An 11385-nucleotide genomic window follows, 5' to 3' on the forward strand; every position below is an offset into this window, starting at 1 on the left:
TTATGACTTTGTCCTCGGGGCAATTAAGATTTTCATCTGTTTCTTTGTGCAATGTTTAATAGAAAAAGAGCGAACAAAGGCTGCGTCTTTTGCCGCAGATCAGGCGGCTCGCACTCGCGTTGGCAAGCGTGCGTGGAGGTGATGCAGGTCTGACGTAAAGGCCTCGCTGGAGGTGTGTGTGATGTTGGTGCCGATGTGTCCCGATGTTGGACGGTTGACTTCAAAGGTTCCACCTCACACGGCTGCATATCGACAAAAGGCACCACTCATCAGGAAATGTCACATAGGATAACTATAGGTAGAATGATTATTAGTTCTGACAGGACAGTTAGCTGATCAGCGCCCCACTGAAAAACAATTACAGTGTAGCAAAGCATCTTTGCCCTTTAGTCCATCTTAAATGTTTCTGAGGAGGCTCCAAACGCTTGTTTATGCAGCCGAGTCCTTTAAGACTGATGTGCGGTGCTGTAGCCGGGGTTAAAGAAACATTTATGCTCCGTTTTATCTGTAATTTCTTCTTTTTTACAGGCGGTATCTCCCCTCTGTTGTGCCACCCTTTTGTGGAGCGACTTGCTCGACCGTGTTTAACGCATCATTTCCCTCGCTGTGAGCGGGGAGGGGAGGATGTTGGTGGTGGGAGGGCAGAGGGGCGGGGATGAGGGGGCGGGGGGCAATGTCCTTGCACTTTATTGCCCAGTTCTCCTTCCAGGGTGAGTCAGAGCAAGGCCCTGGGTATTAGAAAACACTGAGCCTCACTGTGTTTACAATGGTTTTAATATTTAATCTCACCCTGATAGATGTTCGGCCACTGATACATGAGACAAGAAATAATGAAATTTAGAGTTAGGATTAGATGGAGATACTGGAGAGCATTAAAGGAACACTTCATCCTCTCTTAGAGGAAGAAAATCAACTGATAATCATCTTTGTTATCGCGATAAAAAAATAACAGCCTAGAAAACTTTGCCATACCCTCTCCAGCGAGCACGTTTCGTGTTCAGATGCACTGAACTTGTAAACCCTGGACTGAAGTAACGTTTCCAGCAGGGTTCTTGCCTCTAATGAGCCGTGACTAACGGGTCTTACATTTCACTTTAATTACAGATTGCCAAGACGCAACCGCCTCAAATTATTCATAGTTGGGTAATTTTAATTTTGCCTTCCTAAATTGATTTATTTAAGCTTAATGAAAGTGTTATCTGTAAATGCACCAGCATCACCATAACATCTTAGAATGGCTTCACATCAGTGCAAACAGAATCCTTTCATGGAGGGAATTCGGAAGTCATGAAAATAGTTCAGAACTGTCTGTGTCAGGCTGCATTAATACAGTATGTATTTAAGAATTTCTGTTTTAATTAAACCAACTTTCTCTTTGGGAGCCTCTCCGAGCCCTCTTTCTTTGTCAGATGTAAAATTTTGGCTCAAATATCTTAAAGACCTAAAATGCAAAAACCGGCACCGTTTACATGCTTTTACCACTCATACATGAATAAGAAATGGGTCAAACACCTCGTTTAAGACAGGAACTACGATATATATTCTTAATTCATGGTTATTGTGGACTGTTAGAAAAATCTGGGGGCTTTTTTTCCATCAGTCTTACAAAAAGCCCCAGTTAGGCAGTAAATGTCACGGTAGGACTGAGGCCTATCGAGTAAGACTTGGCTAAAATGATCCCATCACAGGTCCAACGGCTCGTGTCAGCCACTCGTCTGACACCTCTGATACAGTCCAGCACGGCCTCGCCAGCGTCGGGGTGGGTTTGCTGTTCCTGTGGCTGAGACTTTGAAGGCTACTTGGTATTGAGATGTTGTTGCGCCCTCCATCGCTCCCTCTCTTTCCTTTTCCCGCCCCCTCCTCTTCTTGCAGCAGATAAACTGATAAGAAGAGACAGATGAAGGGGGAGATATAGGGGCAGAGCAAAGAGCGAGAGGCCGACCCATAACAAGGAGGTAATAACTCCACACGTCGTCGGTGAGCGGAGGCATCACTGGACCCTCCGCCGAAATGAATCCTGACAGATTCCTGGTGCAACCCATCAATATCCTCTATTGCCATTAATTCAACATCCAAAAGCAGAGCTGGATACCTGCTCATAAAGTGTGGGCCTCGAGGAAGCAGTGGACTGTTGGACAGAACCCGACAGGGGTCGCTAAGCAATGAACAGAGTGGCTAATAAAAGGAAAGGCTCTTTAGATTCGACGCTGCGGGCCGACTGAATTTGGCTGTCAGAACTTTAAGTGATAAGAAAATTATCAATGTGAGAGCATCAGAGCTCCTTGGCTGGGCTGAAGGACATCTGCATCCTCATCATCAAGGCCCCGCCACATGAGCTCAACTGTAAAGATTCCCTAAGAAGATGGCATCTCCACGTCTCCTTTCATTATTGATGAAGCCCCACATTGTGGCGCCGTCACAAACAAATGGAAAAACCTGTGAGTTAAAGGCCTTGTGACACCCCTTTGAAAACTTTGCAGGAAACTCGGCGCTCTGCCCTTGCCGAAGAAGTCGGAGGAGAGAATCCGTCATGCAGACGTGCAGGAGCGGGTCTGTAATGTAGATCTATGGTGGTGGACAGGGTCAGTGGAGGCAGCCGAGTGTGTTTTACTGCACCATAACCTCAGATGAATGACCCAGCGACGGGGGTGGTGCTACAGGAGGAAAGGAGAAAAGACTCGTTGAAGATTGGTTCATAAGTGGAACTCAAGGCTACATGTTCTTTATTATTATCGCTTCTAATCTTTGACTGCTTGTGTTGAGTTGGCAAAATCCGTTTATTATCTTGTTGTGGCTTCCATTACATTTATATTTAACTCAAGTGACAAGTGAAGCGATCAATCGTCATAGTTGGAGGATTACTTACAAATCAGAATGTATAGATTGATCCTAATAGCTTGAGCAGCGTCAGTCGATATCAATTCTTCTTTTCTTCATGGCATTTCTCAGTCTGGGGGGGGGGCTCTCACAGACTCATTGCTGAAGTGGCAAATTCAAATTTTCCAATTGGCCAAACTCAAGCGTAGGACAGAAACCTGCAAGTGTATCGTTACCCTGACAACAGAGGAGCCACCTTAAGTACCTACAAATGATATTTGCTCCCTGCTGTTGAGTTCCAGATGACAGCGTGCAGACCAGGCGTCTCTGTGCTTTACAGCATCTTCAGCATCTGATCAATGACATTTGCTATTCATTCATCTTCTCTTGATCAATGTTTTAGGCCGCGGCTGGAGCTCATCCAGGGGACACACACCTATAGCTCACACCAAAGGGAAGTTCACACTTCAGCACTATAAAGGCCTTTCCCCTTGTTTTGTCTTCATATTATCCTCACGCTCAGCTCAGAGGATGAGTACAGCTGCATATTTACACAGGCACCTCTGTGTTCCAGCATTAAGAACAGAACCTCCTCAGGACCGGCAGCATCCAGCGATTGTTGATGCACATCAGGCTTTAAACTGCGACAAAAACAAGGCACCGCAGACTAATTCGCTGCCACCGCTCAGGAGTGATGGACCAACAAAGATCAAACCGTGGAACTCTGAGTAACGGGTGAACAAAAGAGCCGTCGCTTAATATGAATGAGTCCGACATCAGCAGTGAATAACAACGACGAAGAAAGCCTCCGCCCTCACAAGGAGAAAAGAAGCTAGCATGTCTGTGGTTTGATAAAGAGCAGACAGACAAGCCATGAGGCTGCTGGGAAAAATGTCCAAAGGACAGACGAGTGCAGAGGAAAAGCATTCTTTTAGAAAATAAAAATAACCCAAAAACTTTATCTCATCGTTGGTGGCAGTTTGACGGCTTCAGCCTGATTTGCTGCATTTGTGTGACTCACCACAACGAAGGAACAAAGAGTTTGTAATCGCTCCTCTTAACGATATCAGGAAATCTGCCGTGACGTCGGCAAAAGCCTGGGAGGACAAGAAAACGCTCGCCTTGAAGAAGGGGGACGTGCAAACGCTAGCGCTGAAGCAACGGTTTGTCAAAATGAACCAACCAGCCAGGGATGATGCTGTTTAGAGGCCAACGTTCCTGGAGTCCAAAGGTCATTTGAGGAGGTCGCATCAGGCCACTTTCCCCTTCACACTCTTCATCTTCTTCAAGTGTTGAAGGAACCCATCAGGTCCTGGTTCATCATGGTTTTCTATCCTAAAACACCTCGTGGTGGCGTGAGCAGGTCTGTGCAGCCTGGTTATTAAAACATCTTGCAGGATTTAATATACTACCCTGCTGCCTCTCACTGATACAAAGTGAGTGTAATATTACCTAAATGGTAGGTAAATAGTCTCCGTGGGGAATAATAGCCGCCAGCAGTGTGATCCAATAAAGAAGCAAGCAGAAAGAGCACGAAGGGAAGATGAACGAATCTTATTAAAGAGAACCGATGCCTGGTCAGCAGGAAAATGAGGGAAAATGAGGGAACGGCCGAGCAAAACAGCCCCCGGTTTGCGTTTTACCTGGTTATCAGCACATTTTCAGTCTTAACGGATTAGTTTTGCATCAGACGGCGCCGGCGATGATGGCGATGGTGCAGCTGGGACAGGAGTAAAGCTTGGTGATGTCCGGCAGCTCGTGCAGAGGTGGTTTTCCCTGTGAACCTGTTTGTGGTGTGTTTTGGAAGTCGAACCCTCTGACAGCCTCCTCAGTCCTCCAGCTTCTCTATTTTAGCGCTGCTCTTTCATGCCCACGGCTGAATGTGACGCTTCCTGGCTGCGCTCAGCGTTCCCAGCTCCTTCTGGACGGAGTCTGAAAGTTTCCTTCCTGCTGCGGCAGAAGTGAGCGAAGGGTTAGTCAAACACGGGTGCAGCGTGTCTCCACATATCTGCCGTCTGCTGGAGGGAAGGCAATTCATCGCGTGTCCCTCAATGATCTCCGTTCGCCCCCGGGGTCCAAAAGGCAAGACCGCTTTAATGCTTTGATTCAAGGCTGATCAAAGCTTTTCCATTACCGAGTCATTCTAATTCCCAACGCATCCACTGATACGGACCTCTGGAGCGCATTTCTATTTCATTTTAGCAGACTGAACAAGTGTAAGACAGAAAAACACCTCACAGATGGTGAAGAAAGTCCAGAATCCTGTTTGTGATATTAACCGTCGGGGAGGAGCAACAACAGTTCAACTCTGCGCCGCTACATGGATTTTCTTGAGTTTATTGAGTCTTGGTCTGGCCAAAACGCCCGTCTCTTCTGAGCACGATGGTGTGGGAGGCGGCGGCGGGGGGGGGGTGCTAGCTGTGTCAGTTGTGTTGGCGGACTCTCTCGCGTCTGGCTGCCAGCAGACACGCGGGGTGTCCAGGTGCACGGCGTGCAGACGCCCCTCAGAGCAAGCAGATCTCCGTTATTTATTAAGCTACAAAATGAAGCTGCGAGAGGGAGGCTGGCCAAGCGCGACGCAGGCGGGAGGGGGCGACTCTGCCTTATGCCAGGGACGCAGGTTGAAGGCGCCGGTGCAGGATGAAACAGACCTGGGATTAACTTGCACCCACTGTCGATGGCGGGCCAAATATAGACCCAAATAGAGTTGTTCATTTCAGGATGGCGTGCCCTCCTTTCTCCCGCTCCAACCTCCCTAAAATCGAACTTTTCAGGTCCACAATATCTTCAATTGTGCCCACTCATTTTCTCACCCTGCAGTCTCTCTTGGTTCTGCCTCTATACTATTGTAATGGCTCCGAGCCACATCCAGCCCCGATTCTTCTTCTATTCAAGTAATTTTCCTGGCTTTCATGAGCAATTTTCCATTATCCCTAGCCTAGTCGTGTCGACTTAATAATAAATGCCATTTGACTTTCTTTTTTTTTCTTTCCTCCTCTGGATAGTGAAAAATGAGAAAAAGAAAGCTGTTTTCAATAATCCTGCCCGTGCGATGATTCGGTTGATTTTCATCGGGCGACACTGGAAATGAAATTGCATTCTGCACAAACCCAAAATCTCTCCCATCTAATAATGCATACTAATAGATGCCCTTGCAGCGCCAACTTGACTTCGCGCTAAACTTTTCACGCCAACAGTGACTCAGCACTTTTCGGAGTGCATCAGAATGACGACTGTCCGTCTGACGGTTCTTTTCACGTTTCTGTGCACAAACAGTTTTGGCCTCAAACAAAGACGTTTCCACATTTCCACGACCCTCCTCTGTCCTTAAATCACCACCGTTCACCCACTGAAACTCTACCCGAGGGCCCCCGCAGCCTACCTGGGATGCAGGTTCCTAGAATTCCCGCACCCGGTTGTGCTAATGGGGCAACTTCACACGTGTAGCCCGCAGAGATCGGTTGTGCTGTGGGCGATATGGCTCTGAGGAGTCTCTGAACCGTCCCGTCTGAGGGCTCGTATGCACAAGAGCGCTATGCTAACCTTCACCTACCATGTGGGTATCTCGTAACCTCTGCTGACATGCAAGGCTGAGCGTGCGTCACCCGTGTGTGCATTAGCATGCTATGTTGAAGCAACCAGGAGCCAAATGGAACAGTTGTTTATGGGGTGTAATGAGTGTCTATCTGGAAGGACACCTGTGTGCTAATTGCCCCGGTGATGAGGCTTGTGTGTCCCAGGTGTTAAGTCAGACATGTCACCCCCCCACACCCCCCACCGTCTGCCGTCCACACATGCTCAACACGTGAGCATCATCGACAGTCTCACTCAATTAAACATGCATTGAGAACACGGCGGCGGTGGCTCTGCCATCGCCATTCACAAGACAGCGAAGTGGGCGTGGCCTGAGTTATAACGAGGCTCCGCAGTTTCGTGACCTCGAAAGAGGATATATTTACACAAGCACTTGTAGAAAATTCCCTAGAACAGGATCAAAAATGGAAGGACGGGAATAGAGTTGAACAGAATGAATACTGTATTTCCCAGAAATAAATCAAGATTGTTCAGTACCGGAGCCGCTAACATGATTTATGCAGCTTATTGTCGCGCTGCCTTCCACAACCTTGGTGCTGCAACACGATGCAGCGAGTTTATGCTAAACCTAAACGGCGAGGCCGACATGTGGCATTGAGACCCAAGCTCAAGGTCAAACCCTGCTGTGAAGAGGACGATTTGGAGAATTTTATACAACGAGATGAAATAAAAATGAAGACTGGCAGCAGAAATGTGCATGTTTGGTCCCCGTAAGGATAGCGATTCTTCTCCCATGGATGAGCCACCAGTTTGGGAAACAGCGCTGGCGTTCTGAGATGGTTTCATAATCAGGAAAATGTCACTTCTGCTGCTTTTTTACGGAGGCTGAGAGCATCTTGCCAAAGTGGAAATGGGCGGGCGAGGAGCGCTTTCAACCGTTCTCCCTCACGTCTTCCCATCATTCCTGCTCCCTCCGCTCTCTCGGCTGCTCCGGCTCACAGTCTTCATCCTGACGTTCACATTTCCCAGTCTCACACCCTCCTCCTCACTGTTGCACTCCCCTCCATATCCGTACCCTCCCTCACAATTTCTGCCCCCCCCCCCCTTCCTCTTTCCAACCATCAGTGTGGGAGTAAAAAGGATTAGAGGGAAACCAAGAGAGGGAGCTAAGAACTAAATGACGATATTGAGATCTGGTAAAATAAATTTAGGCTTTTCACTCCAGTGAGAAGTTAAATCTCAGGCAGCGCCGTTTCTAGCACATTTATCACGATTCCACCGTTAAATGAACCCATTTGAGAAGGACAGTTAGATTAGCAAAAGCCTGCCGCTATTTAGGCTAAGATCGTTTAAGCCACCATGAGACGGTCGCGGAGGAAAACAAACACTCCTAAATGTTCACTGAGGCTCTTCAACCACGTCGAACTCAACCATATTTGTGCTCATATTTCAACAGTAACACACCAGAACTGTTGAGATCTTTCTCAAGCTAAGCTATGCTAGGCTACATTTCATCACAGCCCCAAGGTTACCCGAGGACGTGTTCACACGCCACGTGACGCAGGCGTGTGCCGCGCACGTGCACACTTCTGTCTGCACACGAGAGCGCCTCCTGTGTCTGTGTCATGCGGGGGCGCGACATAAAAATCAATAACAGACACTTTGGAATGAGTACGGATCATTAGCGTAGCCGCTGGGACATGATCGTTTTCGCCGCCACGAGTTGTAAAGGGGCATTTTATCAGGTTTCCGCATGTGACGGTTTAGCAAGGCGCTGTTTGTCGTCCGATAATGAGAAACTCTTACGTCTACAGGCAAAAGCAGATGTGAAGGCTTCCTCCTGTCATCAGTGGCTGCGGACGGGGAAGGATGCACTGAAGGAAACCCTTTCCAAGAATCAACAGCGTGAACCTTCACAGTGGGGAAAGAATGAAGACAGAAGCTTCAAATGAAGAAGGCATGAAGGACCCTGGGAAAGACGCTCTGCTAATGACCCCTCCTCCATCCGTCAGGCCATTCCACATCTTCCTTTTAACTGGGGCAGCAAGGTCAGATGGTGCTCCCCATCAGCAGGATCCTCTTCCTCTGGGAATCTTCAGGCCTCATGACATGCAGGACCCTTCCAGCACATTCCTGGCCCACCCAGGGGGGTCTTCCCCTAGTCGGGTGTGCTCGCGAGATATCCTAATCATCAGCCTCCTCGAATGGCTACTTTCTACATGAAGAGGCAGCGGCTCGGCCAGTCGCTCCCGCCGGATGTCTGAGCCCCTCACCTCATCACAAAGACTGCCGAGCACGGCGGTCCCGTGGAGGAGACTCGTTATGGCCTCATGTTTCCACAAACTGGTTCCGTCAGTCCCAGAGTTCACGACGTGGGGCGTCTCTTTTATTAACGGCTGCCTTTTTGTCCACGTAAGATCACGATATTTCTGTAAATGTGACCCGGGTCCTCCTCCAGGGCGGGTCACAGTGCCGCTCCGTGTTTCTGACCAACACACTCGAAGAATTCCACGTCTTCTAAATACCGTAATGTTACAAAGACCCCTCTGGACGGGTGTTTTCTGTGGTGCCGTAGAGGAAAAATCCATTTTGTTCAGTTCTGGCTCTCTTCAATTCTCGCCATTTGTATTCCGGACGCCGCCACACAAAGCGACAGAAACCCATTGTTCCCCGATAAAATGACCTCAACCGCCACGAGACCGACGGCCCTCCCTGGAAGCCCGGGCCTTCCATCTGTGGTGCGCTGGTGGCGACATCAGAGGAGGCACTCAAAGTGATGCATGTCAGATTCAGGCTTAATGAGCTCCGGCCTTATGTCAGTCATCCACGATCTTCATCTTGAATGAATAATTTAGCAACAGGTGAAAGACAACATCCCGCAGGGGGGAACAGATGGGTTACAACCTGATGTTTGCAGTGGAGAACTTCTCACCAGCCTTTTTAGACTATTAATGCAGAGCTGAAGATACGACTCCTCTTGAATTGTAATTGTTTCTATAGCTTTTATACATGAAGAAATCTCAGCCATTATGGGCCAGAATCACCTGTTCGCTTCCATTTGTTACTAAGTTCAGTTCCTGGGACTTGCTCTCGAGAACTGTCACGTGATTGGTCAGAAGTTTGAAGTGGGCGTGGCCTTTCCTCCTTTACCGCTAGTGCTAAAATTGACGAGGAGTGGATGGTTTAGAGGAACAGCTGGACGAGACGTGAGGACATAAAAAGAAGCTCATATATCATCGAAGGCAAATGAGGAGAAACAAAAGTAAATTGTGGGAAGATGGACCCGAATGTTGCACAGAGAACAGCAAAAAGATGGCGGTTGCATCAATGTTCTGCAGTGGGAGGCTCCAGTGAGGATTTCCCAGGAGTTCTGCAGTTTCTTGTAAAATATGACATTTTCCAGCCAGAACAATCGTTGCTCCAGTTCTTTGCACCTAAGGAAACAGACAAATGTCTGTGAAAGCCTTCGTGGACTAACCTCAACCCCAAAGAGCGCTCACATCCAGGCTAGCCTGCATGTGCGTCCTGAGAACAGCCCACGTAGCTGCAGCTGCTCCCCCTCATCCCCCCTCCTGCAATACAAGCAAAGAGAAGCACCGTGAGTCTGCAAATAACTCCTGAACGGATGTTAGCATGGTTACCCGAGTGCGTGAGGAAGAGGATGTGCAGCTCTGGCTGCTCTGGGTTTTGTGGCCGCTGTGCTGGGTCAGGACAAAGCAGACCGCCGAGGTTCACTTTTATCACTATTGATTTCGCCGACTGCTTTGCATGCTGATGAAGCAGGTCCGCGCGTCCACGAATGCAAAGGATTTGTTATTGTGGCACGAATGAACCCAGAACCGGAGTGAGAACCCACAGAACGCCCTTTTTCTGGTGTCAACATGTTAGTCCTGAGTTCTGCTGCCTGCATGCTGCATTCCCCACAGAACCCAGGTAGGTTGGACCCATTATGCTGACACCTCACGCCCCCACGTCTGTCACGATGCCACCGTCCTCTTCTGCGTCTCCTGGTGCTGACAGAGAGACTCATGCTTTGGTACCGGGGGGAAGGGGGGTGTTATTGTTTTCATTACGTCATTATGGCTTAAAAGTGCTGCTGAGTCTTTATTTTGCCACTGAGGTTCCAATGTCATATCAGACCTGTTATGTTGTTGCGCTACTAGAAAATGAAAGTGTTCGAGGGGAAAACAGGAAAATACTGCAAAGCTGCTCAAGCTCAGGTTTAATGGTGTTGAACGCTAACACTCATGTTACATCTTGCTTGCACTTTGGCTTCTATATAATTTCCACCTCCCAATACAATAATTGAAAGGTAGGTGATCACTATTAACCGTCCTTTAATCTGGCACCAGTCTGTCTCTGTGGAGACGCTCCAGTCGCCGACTATATTAAAACGATAAACACAGCAATTGTTTTCTCCTCATTCACTTTGAGGGAAGACCATCTGCTTTCCAAATGGAATCCGCAGGCTTTGAATGCCACTTTAGGGTGCAGGATGTGTCCTAAATCAGCTGTAGACTTCACAGTGAGCACCCAAAGACTGTGTGAGCTTAATGAGAGCTGAGCCCAGGCATCTGACAGAGAGGAGCCTCTGCAGAGCGCCTGCACCGCCCCCTTCGGCCACCAGGGGGCGAAGTTGTGCCGCAGCATTTGGAGACGTTATCCAAACACAACTCACCTTCCATCAGCTGCTCGGGGGAAGCTCTGAAAGCGGCACTGGGTGTGTGATGTGTAGTGCGTGTGCGGTTTGATGTATACATTTCATAGAGGAGTCTCATATTTGCAGGAGCTGCAGATGCTGAGACACGCGTCTCTGCCCATCCTGTAATATGGCATCACTTTGTAATGGGAGGCTGCTGTATAAAAGGAGACCAGGAGAGGTGGGAGACAGATGAAATCGGGCAGCAGAGGGCTGTGCACGGAGGGGAAATCACGGAGGATCGGCAGACCGGAAGCAAAAACATTCAAATTCAAATTTATGACCTTCTATTCAGTCCCGTTGAGAAGAGGGCTTCATACTGTATATTTGATTTC

At 48.5% G+C, this 11385-nt stretch overlaps 1 long non-coding RNA gene across 1 annotated transcript; it reads right to left on the bottom strand.

The window, feature by feature from the left end:
- Window positions 1–756: 756 nt before the first annotated feature.
- LOC130536816 (uncharacterized) lies at window positions 757–5979 on the bottom strand. The gene is made up of 2 exons (XR_008953476.1): window positions 2867–5979; window positions 757–2654 (listed from the first exon to the last, which is right to left on the bottom strand). It is a non-coding gene; the product is annotated as an uncharacterized LOC130536816 (long non-coding RNA).
- Between the last annotated feature and the right edge of the window lie 5406 nt (window positions 5980–11385).

Source organism: Takifugu flavidus, chromosome 13, assembly GCF_003711565.1.
Source record: "Takifugu flavidus isolate HTHZ2018 chromosome 13, ASM371156v2, whole genome shotgun sequence".
Classification (NCBI taxonomy): Eukaryota; Metazoa; Chordata; class Actinopteri; order Tetraodontiformes; family Tetraodontidae; genus Takifugu; species Takifugu flavidus.